Source organism: Cetorhinus maximus, chromosome 19 (assembly GCF_964194155.1).
Source record: "Cetorhinus maximus chromosome 19, sCetMax3.hap1.1, whole genome shotgun sequence".
NCBI classification, from domain to species: Eukaryota; Metazoa; Chordata; class Chondrichthyes; order Lamniformes; family Cetorhinidae; genus Cetorhinus; species Cetorhinus maximus.
The window spans coordinates 32,893,758-32,912,787 of NC_135897.1; positions in this window are offsets into that span (position 1 = coordinate 32,893,758).

Below are 19,030 nucleotides of genomic sequence, written 5' to 3' on the forward strand. Positions count from 1 at the left end.
TACCATTAACTAGAAACTGAACTGGACCAGCCATATAAATACTGTGGCTACAAGAGCGAGTAACTCACCTCCTGACTCCCCAAAGCCTGTCCACTACCTACAAGGCACAAGTCAGGAGTGTGATGGAATATTCACCACTTGCCTGGATGAGTGCACCTCTGTTATAGCACAACGGACGGTAAATGCTGAACTGCTCAAATCCTAGAGGGAAACTTAAAACAGCTGCCACAACTGTTTACAATTTGTACTTTATTTCGAGATGTGCACCTTGAATTCAGTAGTAATGAACCCACCAAAACTTAGAGGTTTCTTACAAAACTAAATTAAATATTTATTAATAGAAGAAATGATTTTAAGCATATACATAGATCTACAAATTACTACTATAATAACTCCTAACTCCCCTAATTAATCTAACTCCCAGTTATACATCCGGTAAGGCAACAGTAAAACAACAAAAATTTCAATAGACCCAGGCAAAGCACACAATACCCTGGATAGTGATATTCAAAGTGAATTCTCTTAGCTTCAGTTCCTGTAGACAGCTGTTTAATTCATAGAGGCTGAAGGCTTTTCACACTGGTTAGATTCTTAGAATGCCTTCCGCTTACACATTACCTCAGCTCCTTTATACAGGTTTCTCCCTTTTTAACGTAAATTCCATTGTTCCGATATGTCTTTGCAACTTTACTTTCTCCATAATATAAATCTTCCATCATATTCATGTTAACAGTAACCTTTGGGAAAAGTAAACACACTGTTTGGCTTAGCCTCTGTTGGCTAGGTGTAACATCTTACCTCTCTTTGAAATTCACTATTTTGGTTTATCTAAAAATGCAAATGCTCTTCACACCTTACATTCTAAAACATCAGCCATGTTTACATATCTAGCATTTCAAACCTAGCTTCTCTTTTGATAACTCAAATGCTCCAGACCAGCTGTCTGCAATTCAATTAAACCCCACCCCACACACACAACCTCACACAGAGAAACTAATCCAAACCCCACTATTAACCTACCTTTACAATAAATCACAATATTATTATGAAAATTATTATATTTTCATGACAAGCTTCAGCAAGACTCAAGAAGCTTGACACCATCCAGGACAAAGCAGCCTGCTTGATTGGCACCCCATCCACAAACATTCACTGTCTCCACCACCAACGCACAGTGGCAGCAGTGTGTACCATCTACAAGATGCACTACAGCAACTCACCGAGGCCCCTTAGACAGCACCTTCCAAACCTATGACCGCTATCATCTAGAAGGACAAGGGAAGCAGGTAGATGGGAACACCACCATCTCGGTGTTCCTCTCCAAGCCACTCACCATCCTAACTTGGAAATATATTTCCATTCCTTCACCGTGCTGGGTCAAGATCCTGGAACTCTCTCCCTAACAGCACTGTGGATGTACCTACACCACATGGACTGCATCGGTTCAAGAAGGCAGCTCACCACCACCTTCTCAAGGGCAATTAGGGATGGGCAATAAATGCTGGCCTAGCCAGCGAAGCCCACATCCCGTGAATGAATAAAAAGAATAGGTAAAGCTGGGGAAAGGTCTGCCTTTTCTTCTTCACTTTTCTTTTTGGTACTCATAAGTTATAAAGACTTTCTTAAGTTTAACTCCTCACTGTTTGGTGTCCTCTTCACATTTTCCTGCCATTTGCTGACACTGAACCAATACAACTAAGAATCAGAAAAAATACCAATACTATGCCAAACAATCGAGTTTCCCCATCATTGAAATAATGCTAGCTCAACCTGTGAACTAATTCTTACCTAGGTGTTTTAATTTCTTCCACCAGAAAATAGATGAGGTTATCTTTTCAGAAAGGCTATTAACAAAGCTTTAGTAAGAAACAAGATGTTTTTTAAAAAATCCTTTTAAAAGTTCCCTCCCACTTTTTGGAGATGGAAAACATGAGGTTGCTCAGAAAAAGCAAAGAAATGTCAGTTTGGATTTATCGTTCTATTTCCCAAAGCCCTTAGCAGTCAACTCTGTAATTGTTTCTTTAAAATAAATCAGAAAACAGTGATTAGCCATCAGTTTTAAAATGTCCCTGGATTACCTCCCATAGACTTAAAACATCCATTCAGATAGCAAGGGGATGAAGATGTCCTCTCAACAGCTAACTCCACTAATGGAGACACCATATGAAGTAACAAGTCTCTGAGTCCCGGAAAATGTTGTTCATACTGCATTATACCAACATTACATCCTTGCTTTGTACTATTCAGATTAGCTGGTGTGATAAATGAAATTTGCATTGCTTCATTTCTTATGTGTTCAGAGTGCGCTGTAGATCCAGGAGCACTGGGATTTCTGTCCCAGGCCATTAATGTGGCTCAGGGCCGCTGCGACAAAGGGCTACCCCCTGACAGGGCTGAACGCTGGGAAAAGGTCCAGGAGATTTGAGCACTGTTCAGGTTGGCAGCTGCACATCAGCTGCCAGATTGAAATCTTCTAGCTGCCAATAAGAGATCAGCAATCAACTGTTGCATTTGCCATCGTGGGGGTGGGGAAGGGCTGTTCCTCCCAGCTTGTTGGGGGTTGGGATTTTATCTGACCTGGCAGGGAGGGGAAGATGGGTGCAGAAACAAGTAGTGTTGGTCCTCCCGCTCTGATACCCACTCTCAGAATGAGTCGGATAGCCAATTAACAGCCAGATAGCAGGGTAGCCAAATATTCACTGGCTGGAGGTGGAGACTGAGGTAGCGCCTGTATTGACAGCTAATGCGGTTGGATGTGCTGGTGCCATCTTTAAGGGAAATGCTGCCTCACACAAGCCTGCCCAGCAGTCTGTGACCATTCTGCCCAGCAGCCTGTGAACATCCTGCCCAGCAGCCTATAACCAACCTGCCCAGCAGCCTGTGAACATCCTGCCCAGCAGCCTGTGACCATCCTGCCCAGCAGCCTGTGACCATCCTGCCCAGCAGCCTGTGACCATCCTGCCCAGCAGCCTGTGAACATCCTGCCCAGCAGCCTATAACCAACCTGCCCAGCAGCCTGTGAACATCCTGCCCAGCAGCCTATAACCAACCTGCCCAGCAGCCTGTGAACATCCTGCCCAGCAGCCTGTGACCATCCTGCCCAGCAGCCTGTGACCATCCTGCCCAGCAGCCTGTGACCATCCTGCCCAGCAGCCTGTGAACATCCTGCCCAGCAGCCTATAACCAACCTGCGCAGCAGCCTGTGACCATCCTGCCCAGCAGCCTCTGACCACTCTGCCCAGCAGCCTCTGACCACTCTGCCCAGCAGCCTATAACCAACCTGCGCAGCAGCCTGTGACCATCCTGCCCAGTAGCCTGTGACCATCCTGCCCAGCAGCCTGTGAACATCCTGCCCAGCAGCCTATAACCAACCTGCGCAGCAGCCTGTGACCATCCTGCCCAGCAGCCTCTGACAACGCTGCCCAGCAGCCTATAACCAACCTGCGCAGCAGCCTGTGACCATCCTGCCCAGTAGCCTGTGACCATCCTGCCCAGTAGCCTGTGACCATCCTGTCCAGCAGCCTGTGACCATCCTGCCCAGCAGCCTGTGACCATCCTGCCCAGCAGCCTGTGACCATCCTGCCCAGTAGCCTGTGACCAATCTGCCCAGTAGCCTGTGACAACTCTGCCCAGTAGCCTGTGACCAATCTGCCCAGTAGCCTGTGACAACTCTGCCCAGTAGCCTGTGACCAATCTGCCCAGTAGCCTGTGACAACTCCGCCCAGCAGCCTGTGACAACTCTTCCCAGTAGCCTGTGACCATCCTGCCCAGTAGCCTGTGACAACTCTGCCCAGTAGCCTGTGACCATCCTGCCCAGTAGCCTGCGACCAATCTGCCCAGCAGCCTGTGATGACTCTGCCCAGTAGCCTGTGACCATCCTGTCCAGCAGTGTTCAACCACCCTGCCCAGCAGCTTGTGACCATCCTGTCCAGTAGTGTTTAACCACCCTGCCCAGTAGCCTGTGACCAATCTGCCCAGCAGCCTGTGACCACCCTGCCCAGCAGTGTTTAACCACCTTGCCTAGCAGCCTGTGACCATCCTGCCCAATAGCTTGTAACCAATCTGCCCAGCAGCCTGTGACCACCCTGCCTAGAAGCCTCAGAAAACTTCCAGCCAGATGTGTTGACCTGGGAAGGGGCCAAACAAGTCACCAAGGCAGGCATTGTGAAGGCCTGAGGAAAGACGTGCCTGTCAGCTTGGCAGCAGGAAGATCCTGGGTGGCCCCACAGTTCAGTGTTGATTCTCTGCACTTGCTCCTCCTGGCTACTCAGGCAATGTGGGTGGTCCTCTCCCCATGGGACCAGATCCTGTGATCTTTTATATCCACCCCATCAGTCAAATGGAGTCTCGGTTTAACATCTCATCTGAAAGACGGCACCTCCAACAGTGCAGCACTTCCCTCAGTACTGCATTAGAGTGTCAGCCTTGATTTTTGTGCTAAAGCTCTGGAGTGGGACTTGAACCCAGAGTGTTGTGTTTCAAAGGAGAGAATGCTACCAACTGAGCCAGGAAGAATTTTATCCTTAAATTATTAGTTTAACAGAATGGAAAATACCCATCACAACTTTGATTATGACTTGATTAATTCATACTGAATGTACATATGAAATGCAAGATTGTATAGATCCAATGAAGGCTGCATTACTACCTATGGAAATGGAACTTGATGAGCCGTAAGTGTTATTTCGCATTACTGTGCAGAAAAAGAATTCATAGAAACTTAGAAACTAGAAGCAGGAGTAGGCCATTCGGCCCTTCGAACCTGCTCCACCATTCAATATGATCATGGCTGAACCTCCATCTCAATGCCATATTCCCACTTTCCTTCCATACCTCTCAATGCCTCTAATATCCAAAAATTTATCAATTTCTTTCTTGAATATACTCAGTGACCCGGCCTCCACAGCCTTCTCTGGTAGAGAATTCCACAGGTTGACCATCCTCTGAGTGAAGGAATTTTTCCTCATCTCAGTCCTAAATGGCCTGTCCCGTATCCTGAGACTGTGGCCCCTGGTTCTAGACTCCTCAACCAGGGGAAACATCCTTTCTGCATCTAGTCTGTCTAGCCCTGTTAGAATTTTATACAATCAGATCCCCTCTCATTCTTCTAAGCTCTAGTGAATACGGGCCCAGTCGAACCAAACTCTCCTCATACGACAGTCCTGCCATCCCCAGTATCAGCCTAGTGAACCTTCACTGCTCTCCCTGTATGGCAAGCATATCCCTTCTTAGGTAAAGAGTCCAAAACTGCACGCAATACTCCAGGTATGGTCTCTCCAAGGCCTTGTATAACTGCAGTAAGACATCCCTACTTTTGAACTCAAATCCTCTTGCAACGAAGGCCAACATACCATTTGCCATCCTAATTATTTGCTGCACCTGCCTGTTTACTTCCATTGACTGGTGTACAAGGACACCCAGATCCCTTTGTACATCAACATTTCCCAATATATCACCATTTAAATAATACTCTGCCTTTCTGTTTTTCACACTGAAGCGTATAACTTCATATTCATCCACGTTATACTGCATCTGCCATGTATTTGCCCACACACACAACTTGTCTAAATTGCCCTGAAGCCTCCTTGCATCCTCCTCACAACTCAAAACCCCACTCAGTTTTGTATCGTCAGCAAACTTGGAAATATTGCAGAGTCATGCGGACTCAAAACGTTAATTGTGCTCCTCTCCACAGATGCTGCCAGACCTGCTGAGTTTTCCCAGGTATTTTTGTTTTTGTTTTGGATTTCCAGCATCCGCAGTTTTTTGTTTTTATCTTGGAAATATTGCATTTGGTTTCCTCATCCAAGTCATTTATATACATTGTGAATAGCTGGGGCCCAAGCACTGATACCTGTGGTACACCACTAGTCACCGCCTGCCATTTGGAAAAAGACCCATTTATTCCCACTCCCTGTTTCCAGTCTATCAACCAATTTTCAATCCATGTAAATATATTACCTCCGATCCCATGAGCTTTAATTTTGCCCACTAGCCTCTTATGTGGGACCTTATCAAAAGCCTTCTTGAAATCCAAATATAGCACATCCACTAGTTCTCCCTTATCTATTCTACTAGTTAAATCCTCAAAAAACTCCAGTACATGAATTAAGCATGATTTCCTTTTCATAAACCAATGCTGACTTTGTCTAATCCTGTTAATGCTTTCCAAGTGTTCTGTTACCATGTCTTTTATAATAGACTCTAGCATTTTCCCCACTACTGATGTTAGGCTAACTGGTCTGTAATTCTCTGTTTTTTCTCCCTCCTTTTTTAAATAGTGGGGTTACATTTGCCACCCTCAAATCTGTAGGAACTGCTCCAGAGTCTATAGAATTTTGGAAGATGACCACTAATGCATCCAATATTTCCAGGGCTACTTCCTTTAGTACTCTGGGTAGATAATCAGGCCCTGGGGGTTTTTCAGCTTTTAACCCCATTAATTCCTCTAACACTGTTTTTTTACTAACACTGATTTTCTTCAATTCCTCCCTCTCACCAGACCCTTGGTTCCCTAACGTTTCTGGGAAATTATTTGTGTCCTCTTTTGTGAAGACAGAACCAAATTATGTGTTCAATTCACATACCTTCCTTTTAAAACTTCTTTGAAGATTTTTAAACTTCAACCTTCTTCTTCCCTAGGCCAAGCCAGGCAATCTCATTGTGGACCTCTAATTCTCTAACAGCCACTAGAAGGTGCACAAGGACAGAATGGTTTACTTTACAGCCCAATTTGTATTCCTTCTTCAATGCCACTCTGCCTTGACATGGAAAAAGCAATTGTGCAACAAATCTGCTTGCCAAAGAATAAAGGGAAGGGAAAATAGAAACAATGCTATCACATTCGTGCACTTTCAAAACCTTTGTCTGTATGATCCATTGATCATTTGTAATATTCCAATGTATATCTATCCAAAGGTGAAAATAACATCCTGTACCTCTGATTCTAATGTTCTTCAATATATGAATGTGCCCTACTGTTATGATAAAATTCAGCTGCTAAAGGTTAAAAATATTAATAAATCACAATCAACTTTCATAAAGTTGAAATGTTATCAACTCAGGCAAGCAAGTGATACCCTCAGCCAAGGTTCCTCTGCCTTATAAAGTGCTTTGTTAAAACATTGGTTTAAAAAGGGTGCATATGAATATCTTTACTGCTCAACTAATGTACAGTAATAGTATGTATCACACCACTTAACTACTTACTATGGCCGGAATTTTCCAGGCGCACTGGCATCAAGCATCATGGCGGGCAGTGGGCAGGGGAGACAATATGACGAGAAGGCCAAAAATCGGTTTCACACCATCAGGAAACCAGTTTGCGGTCGTCTGCTCCACCTGTCAATGGAGGGCCGCATTTCCCGCCACCGCATTTTCCTGAAACCTAGGCCAGAATTTTGCCGTTGGCGTGAGGCAGCAAGCTCTGCACGCCAGAACTTAAAATGATGTGCGGTGATACCGGACGAGCGTCCCAACGTCACTGCATACCATCGCGATAATTAGGTGGGCGGGCGCGCGATGTTCTCGGATGCGTGCCCACCATTAACTAATCATGCACTTAAGGCCATTGAGGCAGCAATTGCGATCTTCAGGATGTCGCATGGGCGCAACGGGCAGGTGGGTAGGAAACATTTGTATAAACCTCATCCACGGGTGGGATAAGAGGAGTGAGTGGGGTCGCGAATGGTATCTGTTAGATATTTAATTGTGAAAGTTACTGCTATTTGCCTGTGTGAGCAGGAATACTTCAAAACTCATACCAGCTGCTTGGACAGGAGTAACAGCCTTCAGGTCAGGACTCTACAGTAAAGATCATTTTTGGGGCCTGCAGTTTCAGGAAGCCTTCACTTAGCCTGGGAATGGGAGTTGTGCTATCCACTGGAGGCACCGCCTCTGAGGAGGAAGGGAGGACCAGAAGGGGGAGGAGGCCAGGAATCCACATTCAGCCTCCAGGGGAACCACCTTTGGGAAGAAAGGTACAGGTACAAGGGGCGCAGGGCCAACAGGAAGGCCAAGGCGGAAGGGGCTGCAAAAGACACCACTATCCTGCTGCCAGGGTTTACAGGTGGCGAAGCAGCTACCTCAAAATGTCTGAGGTGAAGTGCCGAAGGAGGCTCTGTCTCGCAAGGGAGACAGTGACCTCCATTTGTCAGATGATAGGCCCTGAGATCTACGCCAACTGTGTGAGTGGACACCCCATGCTAGTGGCGCTAAAGGTCACAGCTGCCCTCAACTTCTATGCCTCCGGCTCTTTTCGGGGTCGGTGGGTGCAGAGTGGTTTGCAGAGCCTCCCAATCAGCTGTCCACACTTGTGTCAAGCAGGTGACAGACGCTCTGTTCAGGCGTGCATTGACTTTCATCCTCTACCGCTGGGATGAGGCCAGCCAGACAGTGCAAGGCCAGAGGTTTTGCAGTAATTGCTGGCTTCCCCTGTGTCCAGGGTGCTATAGACTGTACACATGTGGCCATCAAGGCCCCAGCAGGTGAGCCCGGTGCCTTCGTCAACAGGAAGGGCTTCCACTCCATGAACGTGCAGATAGTGTGGTGTGCGATCACAGGATGCAGATTCTACAAGTCTGTGCAAGGTACCCAGGCAGCCCCCACGATGCCTACATCCTCAGACACTCCCAGGTGCTGAGTCTTTTCATTGCTCCAGCCCGGCTTGATGGATGGCTGCTGGGTGACAAGGGTTATCCCTTCAGAAGGTGGCTCATGACGCCTCTCCACTGTTTAAGAACCGAAGCTGAGCAGCGCTACAATAGGAGTTATGCCTCCACAAGGGCTGTGGCGGAGAGAACCATCGGTCTGGATGCCTGGATTCAGGGGGCGCACTCCAGTACCCCCAAGATCGTGTCTCGGTGATAGCGGTTGGATGCTGCGCTCTCCGCAATCTTGCGCTGGAAAGGGGGGACGCAGTGGACGATGAAGGCATCGACGCAGTGGCTGCGGCTGCACACGATGAGCCCAGCAGTGAGTCCGAGGATGAGCATACACAGGGAAATGCTGAGGGGGTAGGCGCTGACCCGGGCATACTCCAGGGAGGCAGGGACAGCCAGGAAGTTTTGATCCAAACAACCTTCAGTTAGCACACCACTGATGGGCCTTCAACACACACCAGGACTGCAGGCTCCATACTCAATATCTGAGAGCGACATCTGCCTGGTTAGGAACAATAACTATGTGCCTTGTCAATAAAGCTCAACGACAAACTACTCACTCCTAACATCATGGATAACCGCCCACCTACAGAAGTAAGGAATCATTCTGAGCCATGGTTACATATCAAAATTTAATGACATCACAAAGTTAACTTCAGAAACCACAAGAAAAGGTTTCGCACATCACACCAAGTCTTAAATGAACTAATATGGAGCAACTAAAAGCACCAGTGAGAAACCCGTGGTGTGCCTAATGTGCCATAAATTTAAGCTTACAGGTGCTACTTCTAAATGCTGTCCCCTCGCTGGCACTGGCATCTGAGACAGCCTGCTCACTGTGCTGTCCTGTTGGCCTCATTGACTTTGGCGGATGTCCTCTGGCCTGTGGAGCCTGTGCTGGCCCCGCCTGGGAGGGAGCGGCCAGTTCCACAGCTGGCATCTCCCCAGTCGCCGCAGCCTCATCAGATACTACGGTCACTGGCAGAGGGGCGGAGGAGCTGCTGCCCTCATCTGGAGCGCCATGAGAGGAGCCTGCCAAGACAACAGGCAGCTCATGCGCCAACATGAGGTTGCTTCGGACCTCCCTGCTCACCGTAGATGGATGGACACCAAGCTGGGATACTTGGTGCCCAAACCATCTCCCACACTGGCACTGACCAGCTGAGGTCAATGCCGATGTGAGGGCTTGCTGGTCCGAGCTCAACCCCAGAAGGCCCTGATTGTCCTCCTGGAAGAGCCTCTCCACAAGAGTTACCACTCTCTCCACGGAGGACACATGGCACTCAGCCATGAGGCTCATTGTATCGGTGATGCTCCTTGTGGACTCCTCAAGCACGGGGACCATGCCACGCATTGCCTCATATATCTCTGCCAGGTACTCCCGCATGCCCCACTGCACTTCCAGTGTTTGCTGCCTCACAGACGACTCCAGAGGCACATTGTCAGCTATCGACCGAGCACATGCCTGGTCCCCTGCAGTCCTCCGACTGCCGGCACCCTGGGCACTCTGTTTCTGCTTGCACCTTAAGCGAGTGTGAAGTGCCCTCACCACTGTGCCCTGGGTCACTAACTGAAGATCTAATTCCCACCGAGGTGCTAGTATCTGCGCTGGTGCCAGCCTGACAGAGATGGTGTGACGCTGCTGAGTCGATATGTTCAGGGCCCTCAGGTGTGAGAGGTGGCTCCTTCTGCCTCCTCCTCCCAGCCCTACTCCGGTGATGCTGAAAGGAAGAACAAGGACATTTGATTAGTTAAAGTGGAGACAATGTCAATGTGCATGCCTGTCCCTCGGATCATTATGCGCTCATCCTGCCACCATCAATGGTCAACCCATGTTGCAAACTTCAGTCACTGAGCATTCAGCAGTGCCATGGCTGCTGGGACACACATGGTGACCTGAGTGCTCAGCAAACATACCTCCCCGTGGCACCCCAGCCTCACCGCCATCGGCATTGGGCTCATGTGGGTCGTACCACATCATGGGAGCTCACACTCTCGGCCACCTCCTCCCACGCACATTTGGTCAGGTGGTGGGGCCTCTGCCTCCCGTCCCTCGGAAGCAGGACTTCTCCAGGAGAGCAGCTAGGCACTCATCCGAGAACCGAGGGGCACACTGCCCTACCCTCCGGCCTGGCCTGCTTCACTGGCTTAACCTCCGGACTTGCTTGCTCAACAGAAGCCCTCTGGTGAGCCCTTCTACCAGCCATTGTGAGCAGCCTTGGAAAGGCTACCAGGCCTTCATTTAAACAGGCCTCTGGGCCATTGGACCTGGCGGTAAGTGCACTCCTGCCACCACCCGCTCACTCTCGCTATCCTCGGGAGTCGAGGAATACGCTGGGCAGGTCTTAATTGGCCCGCCTGCATAAAATGGCGGTGCGGACCTGATCACGGGCAGTGATCGGATCCGCAACCACCCATGCCCGTGCCCGCTCGGCCCGCCTGACCTGGGGAAAATTCTCCCCCTAATTTCAAGACTTTAGCATCTCACTATAAGCCCTGCTTACCAGGATCATCCCCCCATGGTGGATCCTCTGGGCATGCCATCATGTTTCACAGCTGTACTTAAGCGACGTGCACCTAGTGGGCTGCACTTCGCTTGGGACTTCGAGGTTTGTTTGCCTACCTTGCTTCAGGCAGCACTCACGGTCATCAGCACCAGGCTTCACAGGCAGCACCACATCACTTTTAGGGGGGCTCACGGGCAGGTCCCTACCTACCAGACCAGCCATTAGGCGGGGATGCCTTTTCAATGGCTGCAGGGCTAGGGCTTGCTTGGGGAAGGGGGAGAAGTGGCTTCAGGCAAGGGAACAGGCTGCAGGGTGAGGGCTGTACTGGGGAAAGGGGGTATCCCAGGGTGTGTGGGGCATAAATTAATCTGTGCAAGTGGCCTCAAGATGGTGAGGGCTGAGGAGGCAGTCTCCAGAGGAGATGAAGCCAGATGAACACATGAGGGTGTGTATGAGACAGTGAGTGGTGATGTCCCTTGAGCTGGCAGTGAGTGAGATGCCAGTGAATGTGTGATGGCCTTGAGGGTGTGAAAGTTTAGGGTGATAAGATGTTTGCCTTAGCCTGGCAGCACAGATGAGATTGTTCATCTTCTTTCTGCACTCGATGGCAAACCTCTTCTGTGCAGCATAGGCACGGACCCCCATTGCCACTGCCTCCCAAGCCGAAGTGGTGACACTGATGGGCCTCCTGCGGCCAGAGCCGGGGTAGAGGACACCCCGGCCGCCCTCCATGGCCTCCAAAAGGCATTCCAGGGACGCGCCAGGAAAACGGTGGGCTACTGTCTTCTTGCCTTTTGGGACAACGTCTACTGTGCAGCAGTCCTGGGCTGCAATCATGAGGGCTGTGAAGGTGGCTGCAGTTGAAATATGGCGCCCGGCGCAAGGAAGCGACGAGGCGACGGCGTGGCGGGCGAATCGGAGGAAGCCCACCAGCAAAATGGCGCGTTTCCTGTGACTGCATAAATAATGAGGCAGGACGGGGGATGATACGCCATGAAAACCCGCCATTGTGGCCGGTGGGTAAAATGTTGTTTTACATGCCCGCTACCACACTTAGTGCAATTCTGGGACGATTCTACTCTGTGTAATTTTTCATGCCACAACCCATTGCACGGTACTCAATGTGGGTCAAAGCCAACTCTATTATATTGCTCATTATGTACATGTACGTGCTGTGCCAAATGTTAGTGGTTTTCCAGTTATACAGAAGCATAATGACCAACAAAAAATAGTTAGTCATTGTGCACATGAGCTTCCCCACAAAAGCCATGTCATAATTCACTGTCAGCCCGAAGATAATGTCAGTGATTCACTTTTACAGTGCCGAGAAGTGTGCTGGAGGAGTGACTCTGCGATGGTAGTGCAGGGAAGTGTTTCCTATCATTTGAAGGAGTATATGATTAGGGAACAAGTAAGCCTTGTTTCAACAAGGTTAAACTAATTTGAACATCTCAGTGTGATATATTCCTGCGATTTTTGTATCTTGCACTAATTCACATGCCAGGATGCTTTTAACTCTTTCAAGTCTACAACTGGAAACCTGTGAACTACAAATTGATTTCTCTGATTTCATGTTGTAATGGTCCAGGTTTTGCAGTCCTAATGATTGTGAAACCGTCAGTGTTTTCCGTCGCTACTCTTCTGAAACTGACAGCAAATTCTGGAGTCCGCACATGCACATTTAATCCAGAAGTTGTTGTCAATGGCTCTCGGATTCAACATAGGGTTTTTTCTATTATTTATTCATGGGATGTGGGCGTTGCTGGCTAGGCCAGCATATTTTGCCCATCCCTAATTGCCCTTGAGAAGGTGGTGGTGAGCTGCCTTCTTGAACCACAGCCCTTGTGGTGTAGGTACACCCACAGTGCTGTTAGGAAGGGAGTTCCAGGATTTTGACTCAGCGATAGTGAAGGACGGACATATATTTCCAAGTCAGGAGTGGCTTGGAGGGGAACTTCCAAGTGTTGGTGTTCCCATGTGTCTGCTGCCCTTGTCCTTTTAGATGGTACTGGTTGTGGGTTTGGAAAGTGCTGTCTAAGCAGCCTTAGTGAGTTCCTGCAGTGCATCTTGCAGATTGTACACGTTGCTGCTGTTGTGCAACGGTGGTATAGGGAGTGAATGTTTGTGGATGTGGTGCCACACAAGCGGGCTGCTTTGTCCTGGATGGTGTCAAGCTTCTTGAGTGTTGTTGGAGCTGCACTCATCCAGGCAAGTGGACAATATGGAGAATACCCCTTGACATTCAATGGCATTACCATCGTTGAATCTCCCACTGTCAACATCCTGGGGATTACCATTGACCAGAAACTGAACTGGACTAGCCACATAAATACTGTGGCTACAAGAGCAGGTCAGAGGCTAGGAATCCTATGGCAAGTAACTCACCTCCTGACTCCCCAAAACCTTTCCACCATCTACAAGGCACAAGTCAGGAGTGTGATGGAATACTCACTGCCTGGATGAGTTCAGCTCCTACTGGCATCGCATAAAACAACCAGGAGCATTCCATCTTCGCAGTCTGAGATGTGTTTGCAACATCATGTGGCAGGACAAAATCCCCAAAACCAAGGTTCTTGCAAAGCACTGCATACCATTAGAGAATGCTAATCAGAGCTCAGCTTTGCTGAGTCAGTCATGTAGTTCGCATGGAGAATTTCCCACTCCAAAGCCAGCTAAGCACGGGGACCGGCACCACAGGACGTCTCAAACTTAAAAATAAAGACAATCTGAAATCCAAGCTCAGGGCTTTCAAGCTGGATCCCAATACATGGGGAAAAAACAACCTTAGGCGGATCCAAATGGTCTCTGTCATCAAGTGATTTTGACATTTGCGGACAACAGAGTGCCCTCAGGACAAGCCAGTGTGGCACAAAGCCAATGCCTTAATCCCTCCAGCACTGACTTCATATGCAATCAGTTATGCATATCAAGACCTGGCCTAACATCACACATGAGATGACACCAACCTAGACTGTAAACTGGTGATTTTTTAATTTGCTAAACATTCACCTGTCAAAGTGATGGGAAAATCCATCACCAGCTTAATCCCATGTGTATGTCCCAAACATTAATTTATTGTGCAAGCTGTGCTGCCACTTCTATGCTTTTAAGAAATAATTTTTAAGATGATCAATATATGTGATAACTCTTTCCCCAACCTACCAAAATGATCAGTTTTTTTAAATGCAAAATATTAATTGGTATTTGTTGATTTAATTAATTAATTAATGTAGACTTTTGAACATGTTGTGCATGAAGTGTAACATTTGTACATGTTGTATTCGAAACTCCATGTGGTCCTAAACAGGTGAAGCAATTCCTCAATATGATTAAATGTTGGATTTTATGGCAGTCCCCCTCATTATTCTAGTTGTTTTCTCAGGAACAGTTTATTTGCAATTTTTATACCATATTGATAATTAAAGCATGAAACAAATGTTGAGTAATTCAGAAAATAATGTATTCTTTAGTGGACAGGTTTGAAATCAAAATTGAAATTCAATATTAGCTTTGAAGCAACTAAATGATTAGAAGTAGATCTATTCATTTTAATTGTTATTTATTAAAGTACTTAGCAAATCATTTATTTTTAGTATATGTAGGCACTGTTGATTGAAGCGTGCGGGGTATTTGTTTTCAAGGTTGCAGTGGATGTAAATGAATAGTCCTAATTCCATTCTTCCTGAATAAACCGTGTAAACAGGTCATTATTCATGGGCGTTGAACAGTAATCTCATTCGTCATGGCCTCATTTACAAAGAGTGTAAAATGGAAAAGAGGAAGGGACAAATGGGGTATCAATAGTAAAACCAGCCTTATCTGTGGCTCACTGACCACATTGGTGTAGTGAGAAAAGGCCCAATTAACTCTTTTCCCTGCCTCCCCCTTCCTGTTATTAACTGTCTAGAGCTTTGCGTTCTCAATGTTCTTTGTACAGCCAAATGGTGTAGGAGTCACGAGAGACTTGTTATTCCTTCATCCTTGCAATTATTTTGTTTCCTTATCCCCATTCTTCTCTTTAATAAAGGAAATTTATTTTATAAGTGCGCATCTTAATTTAATTATTAAAATATTGGGGGGGAAATGACTTCTAATTCAGGAATGAAAAGGATTCTATAAATTTCTGTGACTCTTTCTAAATTTATTATCCTCTCACTAAGAAGTTGTACTTTGTTACATAAGATTAACGTTCTACTAATGTTCAGTATAGGCTAATTAAATTTAATCTTGAATGTCCACATTTCTAATGGACAAGCAGCTGCTTGAATGACACACTTTCAAAGGGTTTTTGACCATAAGGATAGCTACAGAATTAAAAGGAGGAAAGGACTTTCATTTATATAGCATCTTTCATGATCTCAAGAGCTGCCAAAGCGCTTTGCTACCAATTAAATACTTTTTAGGTGTAGTCACTGGTGTAATATAGGAAACACAACATCCAATTTTTGCACAGCAAGGCTTTTTAAATTCTTGAATAGGTTGTGGGCGTCGCTGGCAAGGCCAGCATTTGTTACCCATCCCTAATTGCCCATGAACTGACTGGATTGCTTGGCCAATTCAGAAGGTAGCTAAGAGTCAACCACATTGCTGTGGGTCTGGAGCCATATGTAGGCCAGACCAGATAAGGACAGCAGATTTCCTTCCCTAAAGGACATTAGTGAACAAGTTGGGTTTTTACAACAATTGATGATGGTTTCATGGTCACCATTACTGAAACTAGCTCCTCAGTTCCAGGTTTTTTTATTTATTGAATTTATATTCCACCAGCTGCCATGGTGAGGTTTGAACCTGGGTCCACAGAGAATTAGCCTGGCCTCTGGATTACTTGTCCAGTGGCATTGCCACAAACAGCAATGAAATACAAGAACACAAGAAATAGGAGCAGGAGTAGACCTTGTGGCCCATCGAGCCTGCTCCACAATTCAATACCTCAACTCCATTTTCCCGCCCGATCCCCACATCCCTTAACTCTCTGAGAGACCAAAAATCTGTCTATCCCAGCCCTAATGATAGAACATCCACAATCCTCTAGGGTCGAGAATTCCAAAGATCCACAACCCTTTGAGTGAAGTAATTTCTCTTCATCTCAGTCCTAAATGATCAGCCCCTCATATCATTGGCAATGTAATTAGTGAAGACCAACTCTGAAGAAGAGTCAAAATGGACTCGAAACGTTAACTCTGTTTCTCTCCCCACAGATGTTGCCAGACCCGCTGGGTTTTTCCAGCATTTTCTGTTTTTAATTTCAGATTTCGAGCATCCGCAGTATTTTGCTTTTATGCAATTAGTGATGTCGTTTGAGGAATATTGACCAGGCCACTGGTGTGAATTTCCCTGCTCCTCTTCGAATAGTGCCATGGGATCTTCCACTTCCACCTCAGAGGGCGGACGAAGCTTCACCTCATCTGAAAGAGTTTAGAATTAGATGGTCAGTACTGCTTAGAACACAGTGGTTTTTGGGTGAGGCCAGGGAAATGTTGCTTTAGGATGGTAGCAGGCCAGAGCTGAACAGTAGATGTGTGAGAATGTCAGAATTTAATGGAATTTTTCTTGACGTGTTTTGGGGATCGGGAGTTTTTCAGCAGAGCTTTCCATCAGAACATTACATGGATGAGATAGCGGGCAGGTAGGGCTGGATGCAAATTCTCTATCAAAGAGAAAAGACTAGATGGTTCAAATAACCTTGTCTCCCTCCCTTGCTTTCTTTTCTTTTGATTTTATTTTAAGCTGTATAGCTCTGATCTGGAATGTAACACTAAATTACTATCCTTGCATTACATCAGTGACTACACTTCAAAGTAATTTAATTGGCTATAAAGTACTTTGAGATGCTCTGAGATCAGCAAGGGTATTATATAAATGCAAGTTCTTTCTTAGGTAATCAGTTAGCTAATCAGTGGTCATCTGCTGCATAGGTAAAGCTAGAATGGAACGAGAGGCTATAAAATTATAAAATTAAATTAGAGTCAAAGGACTCGGTTATCAATTCATGTTTTGTGACTTGTTTATCTAAATGCTCACTGCACCCATTAAAATTTGATTGATGTTTTAACTTACAAATGTTGCGCTGCTCTACGCTTCTAATTATTTCTACCCTCTAAAAGTTGAGCTGCTCCAGTCTCCTTGTTGTGGGATGGTTGAAATTTCTAAATTGTGAATGTGATTTGTTTATTTTCTGGTTTTATTTTCTCATCAAAGTCTTTCACTGTCTGTTTCAGTTATGCTTCTATTGATGATTGCTTATTTAAACTCTGCATTCACCTTTTTTATCTTAAATTCTGATAGTCCCATTTCAGCATTCAGGGAATATTACAACTGCTGATGGCCTGAGGTTTATTCATATTTCAATTCTCCACCATTTTCCAGCCTTTTAGAGAAATTCATCAAACAATCTAGTAGCATTTTTATTTATTATTTCTGTATAATTCAGTTATGTTGTATAGATTACTTTTCAGTTCCTCCGTCTGTTTTGTGTTCTCATTTTATCTTTGATCTCTCATGTAGGCTGTCTTTGTAGCGTATACTCTACTTAATACACTATAATTATGTGATTAAGGGGTTGTGCAGCTTTCCCTTTGGGTCACCTACAAAAACCCATTATGGAGAGTTACACTGTAAATTGAGTACAAGTTAAAATAAAGGATAATTCACTTGTACGTCCAGATTTTTTTTTTACAGCTAACAATGCAAATGACAGCTTTTGTGCTCTAGTGTTTTTATCCCTTGGAGAAATGGTCAAGCTACATTGCTTTATGATAAAATCATTACAAGGCAAATGCTCTCTGAAGTAGTTTCGTGAATTGTTTGATTTTGATTCCACGAGCATTATTGCCATCTGACCAGTTAAGCTGTACAGAAAAAAGCTCGTGTGCCTTGAAATTTGATATTGAATAATGTCTTTTGAAATTCCTGTTTAAAATGAATAGGTTGGCACCATCTGTGAAAACAACAGACAAAGGGATTTCAATGCAAACTTATTTTGTGTTGTGTGTGAATATTCAAAGCTTGTGTATACTTACATTTCACAAAATCCATTAAATGGCAAAGCATATGCTTTTTGTCCTTCAGATTGTTCAGTATGATCTATATGCGTCTCTATTTCATACATTCATAGAAATTCACGGTTCTCAAAATAATACAATAATTAAAAATAAAAGTTACAATAACAACGTTCATTTATACGGGACATTTGAAACATCTCAAGGCTCTTAACAGGAGCAAATATCAAACAGAATTTCATGAATCATGGAGGGAGATATTGGGACAGGTGAGCAAAAACTTGGTCAAAAAGGTAGAATTTAAGTGCCTTGACGGAGGAGAGATAGATTTTTTTATATTCATTCATGGGATGTGGGCGTCACTGGCTAGGCCAGCATTTATTGCCCATCCCTAGTTGCCCTTGAGAAGGTGGTGGTGAGCTGCCTTCTTGAACCGCTGCAGTCCATGTGGTGTAGGTACACTCACAGTGCTGTTAGGGAGGGAGTTCCAGGATTTTGACCCAGCGACAGTGAAGGAACGGCGATACATTTCCATGTCATGATGGTGAGTAGCTTAGAGGGGATCTTCAGGTGGCGGTGTTCCCATCTATCTGCTGCCTTTGTCCTTCTAGATGTTAGTGGTCATGGGTTTGGAAGTTGCTGCCTAAGCAGCCTTAATGAGTTCCTGCAGTGCATCTTGTAGATGGTACACACTGCTGCTACTGTGCGTCGGTGGTGGAGGGAGTGAATGTTTGTGGATGTGGTGCCAATCAAGTGGGCCGCTTTGTCCTGGATGGTGTCCAGCTTCTTGAGATAAAAACAAAAAGCTACTGCGGATGCTGGAAATCCAAAACAAAAACAGAATTACCTGGAAAAACTCAGCAGG